Below are 16,616 nucleotides of genomic sequence, written 5' to 3'. Positions count from 1 at the left end.
TTTTTTTTCATACAAAAAAAAAAAGTTTCTAAGACTCAATATTTAAAAATCAATTATTAAATACCCAACTTTCTAAATTATATTTTGGTAGTCTTCATGTCTTCTAATTTACCTACAAAACTAGTAAAGATTTTTAATGTCTTGTAATGTATATTTCATTATTTTTTTACATGAAGACTAGGGCATACTAAAAATATAAATTTTAGATTGAATTTGAAAATTTTGATGCTCAAGGGCACAATTAAATTAGTAAATAGAAAGAAAATAAAACTCAGCTTCTAGAATGTTAAAATTAGACAACATATATTGATAGCAAAGCATTTTGGAAACTGAACATGAGTTGCTTTTATGTGAATGATGTCATCCCAATGAAATTTGGGACAAGTGAAATAGACCACAATGCCCAAAGCAGCTAAAATGTAGGCTCTAGGCTTAATGGATTTGTGCATTGAGATTGTTCTTAAGACATGGAATGCGATGTTTATACCATATCAAACTAAATGGGTTTTAAATAATTGAAATCAACCAATTAGAGTTTCAAGCTACTAGAAGTAAAGGCCCCAAGGTGGGTAGAAAGGACAACAACTTATTAACATAATGTATCATGCTTCTAGTATAAGTTTGGAAATCGCCACAAGTTGTATTGGTAGCCAGAAACAACATAGACTAATTATCTTTAGAAGCAACCCCACCTGACAAAATTTTTGTGTTGTTCACATACTAAATATATTATGAATGCATATAATTCTAAAATGCTATCTTTGGATCTGAACTAGGAACACAATCTAGAATAACTATTCAATCTTTGGTATCAGATATATTTAGGTGGTAATTTTCCAAAAATTGTGGATAGTTTGAAAATTGAGGTTCTATGCCAGGTATAGTATCTTATCCTATAGAATTACTACATACTTTGCCTTTGAAATGATCTACTAACTGCTCTGCCAAACAAGTGATATTTTCACCTTTGATCAGAACATGAAGCTTCATGTCTTGTCAAAATTTACTAGTGATTATAAGCCTTAATAGGTCAACTTTATGTTGCAGTCGTAAAGATTGTGGGTATCATTCCCACCCTAGTTTTACTTTCTATTTGGGAGATTTCTGGGTCACCAAATAATGTACCAAGTGTTATGAATCTATTATTTCTTTCTTGCATGCAATTAAATTAGAATAATTTATGAAGGATTAATTGGAAAATTAAGTTAAAAGTTTTATTTGTTCCTAAATCACACCTCTCTTCTCATTCACCTAGCTTACCTTATATTTCCAAAAATTGGTATTAGAGCATTGGTTCTCACATCAGAATTTTAGTAGCTTGAGAAAAGATCAAAGGTAATGGAAGTATATAGGCTACACAAAGCTATTGAAAATGATAACTTGGATCTACAATTGGCCATGGGACAACTCAAGAAAGAAAATGAACAACTCTCTCAATCCTAGGAAAGAAGGAAGGAAGTAGCAACATAGCTGAATGCCAATCTCTTCATAGTAGAAATAATTGAAGACATGTACCAAGATAAAAGTTCAAATGAAGCTGATGCTACAATCAAAGACCTACTTGAAAATAATCTCACTCTTCATGAAGAAGTCAAAAAGCTAAAAAGAGAGCAAGAAATTCAATCAGTTAGAATGTGTGAAAACATAGAGCAAAAGGACATAGCCAACAAAAAGAAGAGATCACAAACTAAAAAGAAAAAAGAAAAGGATAATGAAATCAACACCTATCCTCTTCAACAAGCATATTTGATTGATCAACTCAATTGTGCAAATCAAGAGCTTATCAACATGAGGATAGTGAATGAAAGGTTGTAGAATAATCTAAGCACAAAAAGGAAAAGTAATGAGAGGATAATGAAATCTTAAGAAAGCATGAAAAAATTGGACAAGAAAACTAAATTTATATACAAAGGATAAGATAGATTAGGCTATACAGATGAAGTTGAGTCATCTTAGCAAGGATCTGAACAGAACAAAAGGCCTTCTTGTAATCATTTTGGAAAAATAGGGTATACATCAAACAAATGTTGGAGCAATGGAAAATCAAGATTCAATGGAAATTTTTATAGTTCTAACAAGAATGGACATAGAGAAAGTGAATGCTTAGAGAAAACTAAGTTTGAAGGAAAGTGTTTCAATTACAACAAATAAGGGCACAAATTGTTAGAATGTAAGACCAAGAAATGGAGCTCAGTAGAGAAAATTATGAAAGAAATGTTTGGTTGGCATTACAACACATGGTACAGATGTTACTTATGTGGTGAGTATGGGAACATTCGAGAAAACTACATAAGAACTCACATAAGGAAGAAAGACCCTACTAGGAGATGTTTTGTATGAAAAGAACTTGGTCATATAACCAAGAATTGCATGAACCAAGGTGTAGTTGAAGATGAGAAGAAAGAAAAGATTAAGAATATTAGAAGTAAAATGAGGAAATAATGGGTAATGGAATCTCTAGAGAATGCAAATCAAAGCCATGCAAGTATTGACAGTCAAGTTGATGAGCTAGGTGACTCAACCATTTCAAACTAGTTATCAATGGAGATCACTGGAACTATGATTCTAAGGAGACATCTCATATCAATTCTAGTCAGCAAGAAAGAAGATCCAAATCAAAAATTTGGATGCACTAGGATCACTAAGTTAGATGATAGATGAAGTAACATCTTAGATCTTATCGAACAAGGTCGAGTTGCAAGAACTTACCGAGAAAGAGTGTGTTGCAAAACCTAACCAAGCATCCTCTCCCTACCAAGTTGAATAGGCTATCGCTAAGTTGTCTGAAGTATGACACATTAATGGAAAATTAAAGATAGAATTTGGTTTAAAAGAATAAATCAAAGGTTTTGTTTTCACCATTAATTTTTAGAGAAAATAGTGAAGAGCATCCTTGAGGCCCCAAGCAATTTAGAACACAATTATTGAAGTTTATACATACTTGCATAACATGCAAGAATATTTTTTTGGGTCCCATGGGTGATCTTTTTGAGCATTAGTTTGTATATGAGAAAAATGATACACCGTATGCATGTACAAAGACTACACACCCTGATGTAAGAGAGGAGGGGCATATAGAGGCATGGGATCCTTCTGTGTTAGTACGTGTATAAATTTTTTTGGTACAACATATGTGATTTAAATGTAATATTTATAATAAAATAATTTAAACCCATACTAACCTATACATGTATGTGATCTTCATTCATGTTTAGTTGATGACTAAGGAGAAGCTTAGATAGGTTGATGATGTCACACTCTTAGCTATTCCATTCGACCTTAAGATATATATGGTACATTATGTTGTGTTCTCATTGTTTTTCTATTTGATGTTGGAACACATATGGATTCTAAGATTTATTTTCTCTTGTAGGTATCACCAATCAGTGGGGTACAAGGTGTGGGGGGGTGAGGAACATCCAATTGAGAAGGGAAAGATAATTAGCTGCCTTTAATGTGATTTAATTAAATTCTTTATTGTACAGGGTGTGGCTACTGGTGATGAATCTAGGTAGATTTGGCATTGTAGACCCTCTAGCATTTCCATTCACAACAAGAGCCCCCTTGTATGTATAAGTATCATTTATTTATTATTTTTCTTATTTTAATAAAAAAATTGAAAACTAATTTCCATGATATTAACAAGTAGGCTTTTGTATCTCATAGGAAACACCTAGTGCATAAGAGGCTGGATGTTAGAGTTTTGTATCTTTGCTCACACAACCATTATATCTAGAGGAGGAGTCGATAGAGGTAAGTTTTATTTTGAATTCTTTATAATATGTTATAAATTTAGTATACTATGAACTATAATGTTATATCTTAAGTTGTAGATCTATATGAAAAACATACTTGAACATATACAAGACACAACCAACTAGGTTCTAGTAATCTTGACATATGAGGGGACTCTTGGCCACCACAGGAGGTTGATGAGAGAGGTATTTATGATGAAATTTTAATACTATAAATTTTCATTAAAAAAGGATCATTATGCATTTGAGTAATTTAGTGTTAGATACATAGAATCATATAAATTTAGTACTCTAACTTTGGCTTTTCCTTTTTTTTTTTTTTTTTGTGTAGGAGACATTTGATCCACCTAGTTCAGCAAAGAGGTTGCATTTTGATGATCCACGAACATCATAAGATAGTATAGTTCTCATAGGATGCATCATGAGACATTTTGAGATGGCATATGCCACATTGTATACATAAAATTGTTATTATACACATTTTAATGGCACGATCAGCCACATTTTGTATATGGATCTATGTATTTTGATATATATATATATACATACACACACACACACACACACACACACACACACACACATATTTGTATAATTTATTGATGGATACATGTATTGTCATATATACTTTTGTCATTTATGTGCACAAGGATATACATATTAATTTACTATATTATTTTTTAATTTATCATGGATGATGTGTATTGTTCATGTTTATAGAATATCATTTATTTTGATTATGTTTGTTATATTCAATTCAAATGTAATAATTTTTGAAGAAATTTTAACAACTTTTATTATCAATTTGTGATGCAATATTTAATTTTAAATTATATAATATATGTTTAATTTTAAATGATCTCTCCAATCCCTTAAGATGTCTACAATTAGCCAAATCCACTGCCAATTCGGTCTTAAAAGCCCATCTTATGTCTTACGAGATATTTCAGTATGTACTAGTCGCAAATGTTATTGGGGATATATGGTTCAAATAAGGGTTTCGCTAGGTGTCACTAGGTTATTGTATACCTTTACATGACTATGTTTTAGCATTCAACATTTTAGTGATAGCCCCCACGAGCTTTGAGCTATGACCCTTGGAAGATCGACCTCCAAATGCACTTAGAGCACCATGGAGACTCTTTGGTACTAGGTGGCCACAAACTTTGGAGGCTCTCCATAGATAGAAAATAGGTTTCAATGTGGTTCAATGGCACATCTAGAGATAATGGTGTTGATGATTTGATGCCAAGATCAATGGTTTCAAAGTTACAATATGATGCACTAATGAATTGAGGAACATTGCAAGCTTTGGCATTAAGTGAGATCACTGTCAAATACAAATAGAATGTTATCTTTTTGAAATGAGATATTTTGTTGTATACCTCAACATGACCATCATGTAGCATTTTACAATTCACCAGTAACCCCCAAAAGCTACGTGTTACTACCCTTTGAAGATAAACCTCCAAACACACTTAGAGCACCTTGGAGACTCTTTTGTATGGGGTGACCAAAAATGTTGGAGGATCCCTATGACTAGAAAAAGGTTATCACTATGGCTCACCCACCCATATAGAGCTAATGGTTCTAATAATGTGATGCCAAGATTAGCAATTTCACAGTTACGTAGTGATGCACCAATGAACTAAGGCACATTGCAAGTTTTGGCATCAAGTTACAATGTTGTGTTGAATCCAATTGTAATGTGATCACTCTAAAATGAGATAGGTTATTTTAGACCTTGACATGACCATCCTATATCATTCAATTTTTTTTAGATATCCCCCATGAGCTCTAATTTGTGACCCTCATAAGATCAACCTCCAAATACACTTAGAGCACCTTAGAGACTCTTCGATACTAGGTGGCCGCAAATGTTGGAGGTTCTCCATAGTCCAAAAAAAAGTGTCACTATGGTTCACCCACCCATATAGAGCTGATGGAAATGAAAATTTGACATAAATATTAGTGGTTTAGAAATTATGGAGTGATGCACCAAAGGATAGAGGTATACTGCAAGTTTTGGCATCAAGTGAGATCATTGTGCTGAATCCAAATAGAATGTGATCTGTCTAAAATGAGATAGGTTATTATATACCTTGTCATGAAAATCTTGTAGCATTTTATGTTTCTTTGATAGCCCCCATGAGCTTCTAAGTTACTACCCTTGGAAGATCAGCCTCTAAATGCACTTAGAGCACCTTGGAGACTCTTCGGTATGGGATAGTCATGAACATTAGAGGATCTCCATGGCTAGAACAAGGGTATCACTAGGCTTCACCTACCCATCCAAAGCTAATAGCACTAACAATTTGATGCTAAGATTAGTGGTTTTAAAGTTATTGAATGATGCACCAATGAATTGAGGCACACTACAAGTTTTGGCATCAAGAAAGATCATTGTTCCAAATGAAAATGAAATGTGATCTCTATAAAATGAGATAGGTTATTATATGCATTGACATAACCATCTTGTAGCATTAAATGTTTCACCAATAGCCCTGAAGAGCTACAAGTTATGCCCCTTGGAAGAATGACCTCCAAATACACTTAGAGCACATTGAAGACTCTTCAATACAGGGTGGCTGTGAATGTTAGAGGCTCTCCAAGGTTAGAACAAGGGTATTACTAGAGTTCACCAGCCCATCAAGAGCTAATGGTACTGATTATTTGATGTCAAGGTCAACACTTTCAAAATTACACAATGATGCACCAATTAACTGAGGCACACTGCAAGTTTTAGCATTAAGTGAGATCACCATGTTGAATCAAAATGGAATGTGATCTCTACAAAATGAGATCGGTAAATGTAAAATTTAAAATGACCATCTTGTGGCATTCAAATTTTCACCAATATCCCCTACGAGCTTCAAGTTATGACCCTCAGAATATTGACCTCCAAATACACTTATAACACCTTTTAGACTCTTCTATACTAGGTGGCGATGGATGTTGGAATCTCTTTATGGTTGGAACAAGGTTGTCACTAGGGTTCAATTTTCCATCTAGAGATAATGGTGTTAACAATTAGATTCCAAGATCAATGGTTTCAAAGTTACATAGTGATGCACCAACGAACTGAGGCACACTACAAGTGTTGGCATCACATGAGATTGTTGTGTCAAATCTAACTAGAATGTGATCTCTCTAAAATGAGATAGGTTAATATAGATCTTGACATGATCATCCTATAGAATTCTAAATTTTATCAATATCCCACATCAACTCTGAGTTACTACCCTTGAAAGATCAACCTCCAAATGCTCTTAGAGCACCTTGGAGACTTTTCAATAAGGGGTGGCCTCAAACATTGGAAGCTCTCTACAGCCAAAACAAGGTTGTCACTAAGGTTTACCCATGCATTTGGAGCTAATGGTCCTGTAAATTTGATGCCAAGATTAGTGGTTTAAAAGTTACATAGCAATGTATCAATGATCTAAGGTACACAACAAGTTTTAGCATTGAACAAGATCATTATTTCAAATCCAAATAGACTTTGATCTCTCTAAAATGAGATAGGTTGTTGTAGACCTCAACATGACTGTCCTATAAAATTCAACATTTTGCCAATAGATCCAACAAGCTCTGAGTTATGACCCTCAAAAGATTGACCTCCAAACACACTTAGAGCACTTTGGAGACTCTTTAGTATGGGGTGGACATGAATGTTGGATCCTCTCTATAGCCAAAAAAAGGGTGTTGCTTGAGTTCACCAACCATCCAAAGCTAATGGCATTGATAATTCAATGCCAAGATCAACACTTTCAAAGTTATGTAGTGATGCACCAATGAATCGAGGAACACTGCAAGTTTTAGCATCAAATGAGATCGCTATGTCGAATCCAAATAGAATGTGATCTCTCCAAAATGAGATAGGTTATTGTAGACCTTGACATGACTGTCCTATAGAATTTGATGTTTCATTGATATCCCCCATGAATTTTGAGCTACAACCCTTAGAATATCAACCTCCAAATGCACTTAGAGCACTTTGGAGACTCTTTGGTATGGGGTGGCCATGAATGTTAGAGGCTCTCCATGGCCATAAAAAAGCTATCACTAGGGTTCACCTACCCATCTGAAGCTAATGGTATTGTCAATTTGATGCCAAGATTAGTAGTTTCAAAATTACGCAGTGATGCACCAATGAACTAAGGCTTACTGCAAGTTTTGGCATCGAGTGAGATCACTGTGCTGAATCTAGATGGAATATGATCTCTTTGAAATGAGATAGGTTATTGTAGACCTTGACATTAAATTCTTGTATAATTTTATATTTCATTGATAGATCCCACAAGCTCCATGTTATGACCCTTGGAAGATCAACCTCCAAGTGCACTTTCAGCACCTTGGAGACTCTTTGGGATGGGGTCATCATGAACATTAGAGATTTTTTGCATTCAGAATAAGGGTGTTACTAGGGTTCACCCTTCCATCCAAGGATAATGGCATTGATGATTTGATGCCAAGATCAATGGTTTAAAAGTTACACATTGATGCACCAATGAATAGAGGCACATTGCAAGTTTTGGCATCGAGCAAGATCGTTGTGTCAAATCCAAATGAAATGCGATCTCTCTAAAATGAGATAGATTATTATAGAAGTTGACATAATCATCTTGTAGCATTCAATGTTTAACCAATAGCCCCCATGATCTCCAAGTTAAAACCCTCTTTAGGTTGACCTCCAAACACACTTAGAGCACCCTGGAGACTCTTTGGTACTGGGTGGCCACAAATGTAAGAGTCCTTTGTAGCTAGAATAATGGTGTCACTAGGGTTAGTAATAAGTAAAAAGAATATTTTTTAGCACCCTCATGTTTTTGGCATTTGGCATAGTATAAGTTTGGTGTTAGTATTAAGTAAAATCATCATTTTTAGGTCCCTCCACATTAATTACATTAAGTAAAAACATCTTTTTTTATTACATTAAATAAACAATTTTATATTTACAATATCTCATCATTATTACATTAATACACAACTACAAAAAATTGTAGTGTCAAAAATCATAGTGTCAAAAATAGTAGTATAAAAAATAGAATAGATTTTTCTTCATTCTGCTTCTTATTTAGTTTTTATCTTCATGCATGGCTACTCTTCATGATGTACTTACAATCCAATATCGTAAAAAATATCAATAAATAATAATATTAAACAAGATAATCATCAGTTCACCAAATTATTATGAACATTAGTAGTAAATATACCTAGTTGAGTGTTCCTATAGGGTCCTCTCTCTATTTTAGGGTCTTGAATAGGGCTTAATGATCAACATTATTAATAGTAAAAAGTTCTTTTACCTTTGGTCTTCCTTGATTCTTCAACAACTTCACATTTTTTTCTATAATAAGATGTAAATATATGAGAATTGTTTTGTGTTTCTGATAGTCTTCCAATGTGGGAATTCCATTCCTTCTAAGCATGTATGTCTATAGCCATGTTCCAACAAAAACAACTAAACTAGTAGGATATGTCAATCCATCATCATCTATAATCAGTTGTGCAAGCTTTTGTTTACCTCTTACACAACCTACTAACCAATAATCTGATTTCTCAACATTCCCCTATCATGCAACCAATGCAAAGACATGTCCTGGCTGAAGAAGATATGATAGATGGTTATGCTCAACTGAACTTTCCATGTCATCATTTTTGATGGAGCATATAATAGATAATGGAGTAAGATAATGTGGAGCCCATGTGTCCACCCACTTTTTCAACTCATAGAAATCCCAATTACATTGAAAAAAATAGGACAAAAGAAAGCTAGTTGTTATGTCCAAATGGTCCATGTACTAGAATCAGAGCTCCAAAATGAATGCATTTTTTATGTCTCTAATAGTAGCACAATCTAATCTATCACCTAGGGACCCTTCCTGGACCAACCAAAAGAACCTGCATAGTGTTGAATCAAAGTCCCTCATGTCATAATGTTTAACTACACTAATCAACACTACTACGAGCATCAAGAAGCTCTGCTCCTAAAATATTCAATTGCTCCTTAACTAGAGAACTCTTCACACATGCCCCCACCCCATCATATTCCCCTTTTCCATGGCTAGACACAAAAGCACTCCGAATATGAGGCACCCCCCTATCTATGTGCATCATACAAAACCAATAAAACATGTGAGCATTCTTGAATTGGCTTGTGTAGTTATCTGACCAAATGATATGTCTATCCATAGTAGTGTCATGCTTCTGTAAGAAATTTAAATAATTCTCGAAGCAATGTTGCAAAAACTTGCAATAGTGAGATCTATCATCACTAATGTAAAAATGGTAATCTCTAATAATCTTCTGATTATCTTCCGCACTATTAGGGGCATGTCTATATGTTATGTGGACAAAAATAACAATCTGAATGGAGTTGTAATACTAAGTTGTGTCTCATTTTGGGGCTATAATGTTTAGTTCTCTACAAAGTCAACAACTAATATAATAATTTCAATAGGAAAAGTCTCCTTAGACATTCTAAATTGTTTATCCAACCACTGAGACCTGTGACTATATCTTACATACTTTTAGAAAATATTTTTCTTGAAATTTAAAATAAAACTAGCCATAGTGATTTCTTTTGCAACTAATTTACATCTAGATCCCTCACCTCCACCCATCAATGTGTATTTCACCATTTCATATACTATTTTTTTTACTATTGTAATTTCAAGAGCTTGTTCACACCCCTCATGGAAACATGTGTCAAACTTGGATAAGCCACCACATTTTGAACACTTCATGTTTAAGCAAGAATTTCTATAAAAGAAACAACCATCAACTCTAGGACATAAAAATTGATCTAGCAAGTCTCTTGATGAGTTTGGAAGTCCATTAGCACCACAATTGTCCAACATTTCTTTATTATGAAAAGTAGAATAGATGGAGCATAATAGTTCATGGTGCATAGGAAACTCCATATGATATTTGCAACAACACGTATTTTTAATTTTAAGTGTTACATGATAAAATGGTTTCAAGGATTCAAAATCCCTTTGTGATAAATTCAATCTTAGATTACTATCTCTAAATTCTTTGAACAACATAGTTTGACTTACTTCCAAATAATGTTTAGGATGTGGGGTGCGGTCTCTAATGCCAATTCTCAACTTCAACATCTTTAGCATTGGGTGAGACTCTTGAACTAGAGTACCAAAATAGTGTAATTTCTTGCTTCACACCATCGGTTTGCTTCTTATCAAAATGTGGATGTCTCCCACCAAAACCCCATGTATCATTTTGAAGAGGATTGCCAATTCTCTCTCATCTAATAAGTGCTCTTCTCAAAGTAGTATGATTTAGGTTCAAGTCAATACAAGTTTGTTTCATATATCTACCCTTTCTCAAATGATGACTTACCAAAGAGGTTATAATAACCCTTTGATCAACTCTCTTATCCTTCTGCTTGCTATTTCTCCCAATGCTATTGAGAGCATTGAAAAGATTCTTCAAAATAATGACATTTCTTTTCATTTTCTTATTGATATGAATTTTAAATTTAGAAACCATAGGTCTCATATTTTGTATCTTTAATAAGTGCATAAAAATTTGACATTGCTCCACCACTATCTTGTTGCCAAAAAATATCTTATATAGTCTTGAAGCCCATAATCAAATGGTTCTTTCTAACTTTTTTCCTTCTAAATTAGTAATAACCATTTCATCAATTTTATTTATCCATTTTGGTGATCTAAGATCTTCATTTCATTTATAATTATGAGATATCTAACGTTCTTATCCACTTTCATTTTTGACGTGGTCAATCATGGCATTTACATTATGAACTAGTAAATTTTTATTCCCCAAATTTTCTATCCTAATATTTTCATTATCAATTGGTACATTTTCATTCCCCAACTAAACATATTCATTTTCTAATTCTATGATTTCATCTTTGATCAATACATCATCAACTTGATTCACATTGAGCATACCTTGTATCTGCCTTTGGTGATTTACCCTCTCTATAGTGGCAAAGAATATTTTTTTGAAATATCTGCTAGTAAAATTATTCGGGTACCCAATCCCATATCTGATACCCAAAATAGTTGACCAATATTTGGATGGAAATCAATTAAGAAGGTGTGGAGGAAATCAACTACTAGTATATATTATTGAAAGTTAGTATATGAAATCAATTATTATTATATAATATAGTAATTTATTATAATAATTATATAATATAATAATCTATTATTATTATATAATATACTAATATATTTTTATAATTATTATTATATAATATAGTAATTATTATTATTATTATTATAGTAATATATTATTTTTAATCTTATTATTATATAGGGTAATTGGGTAATCAATCATATGGGTCGAATGGGGTAATCAATGATATGAGTTGAATGGGGTAGTACGCTAACCTATGACTCCATTTGACACATTGCATCATGACATGTCTCCCTAGGGGTCTTAGGACCCCTAGGGACATAATGTAATCGATCATATGGGTCAAATATGGTCTTAGCCTAGCCCACAACCCCATTTGACACATTGCATCATGACATGTGTCCCTCAATCATATAGGTTGAATAGGGTCATAGGCTATCCTAAGACCCCATTCAACACATTGCATTAGAATAATCAATGATATGGGTCAATTTGGGTTGTAGGTTAACCTATGACCCCATTCGACACATTTCTTCATGACATGTGTCCCTAGGGGTCCTAGGAAACCTAGGGACATAGGGTAATCAATCATATGGTTTGAATGGGGCCATATGCTAGACTATGACCCCATTCAACACATTGCATCATGACATGTGTCCCTATGGGTCCTAATTCTATAAGGGACAATGGATAATTGATCATACGGGTTGAATGGGGTTGTAGGTAAGCCTATGACTCCATTCGACATATGCATCATGATATTTGTCCCTAGGGGTCTCATGACCCCTACAGACATAGGGTAATCAATGACATGGGTTGAATGGTGTCTAAGGCTAACCTAAGACCCCATTCAAAATATTACATCATGACATGTGTCCCTATGGATCCTAAGATCCCTATGGACATAGGATAATCAATCATATGGGTAAAATGGGGTTGTAGGCTACCCTACAACCCCATTCAACACATTACATCTCAACATGTTTCTCTAGGGGTCCTAGTACCCCTGAGGATATTGGGTAATCTATCATATGGGTAGATTAGGGTCATATGCTAGAAAATAACCCCATTTGACACATTGCATCATGAGAGGTGTCCCTAGGGATCCTAGGACCTCTAAGGACATTGGGTAATCAATCACATGGGTCGAATGGGGTCATAGGCTAGCTTATGACCCTATTCAACATACTGCATTGTGACATGTGTCCCTAGGGCTCCCAGGAGCCCTAGGTAATTGATTATATTTGTTGAATGGGGTCGTAGGCTAGTGTATGACCCTATTCAACACATTGCATCATAACATGTATTGCTAGGGGTCTTAAGATCCCTAGGGACATAGGGTAATTGATGATATGGGTCAAATAGGGTGGTAGGATAACCTAAGACCCCATTTGACATATTGCATCATGAAATGTGTCCCTAGGGGTCTTAGGACCCCTAGAGACATAGGGTAATTGATCATATGGATCAAAAGGGGTTGTAGGCTAGACTACAACCCCATTCAACACATTGCATCATGACGTGTGTCCCTAGGGGTCCCAGGGTGATCAATCATATGCATTGAATGGGGTTGTAGTCTAGCCTACCACCCCATTCGACACATTGCATTACCACTTGTGTCCATGTGTGCCTAGGGTTCATAGGGCCCCTAGGGACACATATCATGAAGAAATGTGTTGAATGTGGTCGTAGGTTACCCTATGACTTCATTCAACACATTACATGGCGACAGGTGTCCTAGGACCCCTATAGACATTGGGTAATTAATCATATCAGTTGAATGGGTTCATAGGATAACCTTAGACCCCATTCAACAATGTTTATTAGGGTGTGTGTCCCTAGGGGTCTTAGAATCCCTACAAACATAGGGTAATCAATCATGTGTGTGTAATGGTCTCGTATGCTAGACTACAACCCCATTGTGTAATGATGTGTAATGGTGTTGTATGGTAATTGATCATATGTGTTGAATCAGGTCTAAGGCCATATGATCAATTATGCTATGTCCTTCGGAGTCCTAGGACCCCTAGTGACACATGTCATGATCGAATGTGTTGAATGGGGTCGTATGTTAGCCTACGACCTTATTCATCCCATATAATCAATTACCATATGTTGCTAGGGGTCTTAGGAACCCTAGGAACACATGTTGTGATGCAATGTGTCAAATAGGGTTGTAGGTGTGCCTACAACCCCATTCGAACCATATGATCAATCACCCAATTACCCTATATAATAATAATAGTAATAATAATACATTACTATAATAATAAAAATAAAAATAAAAATAAATAAATAATTATTATATTATATAATAATAATATCCAAATAGATCATTATATATTAAATGTGAAAACTTAATTAAATATGTTTGTTAGCTTTTGGTTTAAAATGTACAATTAGTTCCCACCTTCTCAATTTTTGAAATTTTTTGTTTCGCCACCACATATTGGGTACCCTATCCAAGATTAGGTTCCTAATTTTAGATTGGTTACACAATTAGGCATGGTATTTACCAAACTTCTTTCGTGAACTCACAAAATGTGTTTGAGACATGTTTCTCTAACATTCGGACTTCAAGTGGCCATTTGACAATATTGTTTTTGTCCAAATTCAATGAAACAAAAAGGGTTTTTTAAGAATACTCTCAAGACTCCATTGATATAATTTTTGTCAAATTATGAGTTCAATAAGTATTTATTAGTTAATTTCTAATGAAGATGTTTGTAAACTATTGATTGACATACTGATTGAAAAATAGCTATAACTTTTAAATGGTATAATATTTTTGAAATCCAAAAGTTGTGCTACATTCTATGCTTTGCCTACTATAAGGAAAAAGAAGAAAGAAATTAATTTTATAATTTTTTCAATTAGTGAAGGTGGTCAAACATAGGAGTTTTTTTATTCTGAAAAAGTTATAGTAGAAAATTCATAATTGATTAATTATTTGGAATAAAAATACCCAAAACTATGTGCCACATTCGAGAGTGAGTCTAGTTTTTATATCTGTAATTATATTAAAAAATATTATCTTTGATTTTGATTAAGGTGGTCAAACATACATTAGCTTTTTGTTTTTGCCCTAAATTTTTTGGAGTATTGCATTAAAATCCAAAAGTACTGCATTAAAATCCAAAATTTTGACCATTCAAATAATTTTTTCTCTAAATAAGGCCTAGTAGTTTAGAAAATAAATTCAATTTTCTATAGATTGTTTTTTACAACTTTTTATATAATGCCCATAACTACTTTAAAATTGTGTGTCAAGTTAACATAACCCTAATTTGTTAGTTTTTCACTGCCACTTCAGGCCATAGTTTGGTTGACCTTGATCCTGCACATACCATCCAATGATTGATTTTGAAACTATGTTGACATGACTATGCAAATGCCATGATTACCTCACATAATTGATTTTTAAGGATATACACCTTATGATGTGTCATCTCATAATCATAATGGGACACTATTAATAATTTCATTATGTTTAATCAAATTCAAAAGATACTAGTTGAGGTTTACATGTTGGTGACTTTCACTTATGATATTTACTAGGACCCAGTTCACATGCATGTTGATTTAATAGTTATGGATTATGATGATGTTCAGAATATTAATGTTGATATGTAGATTTTGATATTTCAATGTTTTGAATATTTTATATAAAAATGATTAGAAAGGAAAGTTAATTGGGATAAGTGAATATGATAATTCATGTGAATTATGAAATATTAAATTGTTATGCACCTATATATATATATATATGTATGTATGTATGTATGTATGTATGTATGTATGTATGTATGTATGTATGTATGTATGTATGTATGTATGTATGTATGTATGTATGTATGTATGTATGTATGTATGTATGTATTTATGTATTTATTTATAATTTTCATTTGGACTAGTGATGCTCGAGTTTAGTGTGCAGAAAATTGAACCATGGAAATTAAACAGGGAAACAAGGTCCAAACATATGTGAACTCAGTATAGCCAAGGTGAATATTTGGAAGATTTAAAACTTTTTTGTTACGTGTTTATTTTGTAAATGTGAGTTAGTATGTGTGTAATAAATTTAAGTTCATGAGTAGTTATGGACATGTAATTGTGATGTGTAATGTATTTTAATGTGTCACTTTACACTTGTAATTTTCCATGTGTAGATGACATGTCACTTAGGGTTTGGGCATGAGCTCACTTAACCTTGATCTAATCCCCATTAATATTTAAATAAACCCACTTGTGAGAGTGTTAAGATGGGTCACCATCATGTTGAATTTCGAATTCAAACTTTATAAGGACTTTAGAAGGTCTAAATGTGGTCTCAAGGTGTTGTTTTAGTGGAAATAAGGTTCCCACATGATAACATAATATGTAAGGGGTCTAAATTTCACCATTTAAGTGTCTAGATAACTTTGGGGACCTTTTAGCGAGTAATTCCTTGAGCATTTCGAAATTGGAGTTGTCACATGACTTTAACTCTTACTTCACACTTGGTAAAGGTCTTATTTTTAAAAGGAACAATGGTGTAGAATAAAGTAGGCTTGATATTTTTTTCTAAAATTGAGATAGTGGAAAGGTTAGAGGTCTTTTTAAGAGAGTTTTGGAAAAGCTAGTGGGTGTTCACCCACTCTCTAAGTTTAGAGATAGTTAGGGTTTTGAAGGAGGAAGGAAAAGGAAACTCTTCATCAACTATCATTTTCATTTAGGCTAGACCAAGGTTGGTAC

At 33.6% G+C, this 16,616-nt stretch overlaps 1 pseudogene; it reads right to left on the bottom strand.

Annotated features, from left to right (window-relative positions):
* Window positions 1–537: 537 nt before the first annotated feature.
* LOC149547189 (putative GPI-anchored protein At3g06035) overlaps window positions 538–16,616 on the bottom strand; it is a 51,145-nt pseudogene continuing 35,066 nt past the window's right edge.

This window comes from Cupressus sempervirens, chromosome 7 (genome assembly GCF_028749045.1).
Source record: "Cupressus sempervirens isolate cs-2001-9-10 chromosome 7, ASM2874904v1, whole genome shotgun sequence".
Classification (NCBI taxonomy): Eukaryota; Viridiplantae; Streptophyta; class Pinopsida; order Cupressales; family Cupressaceae; genus Cupressus; species Cupressus sempervirens.
The sequence above is the reverse complement of the archived record's forward strand: the minus strand, read 5'-3'. Positions and strand labels throughout refer to the sequence as shown.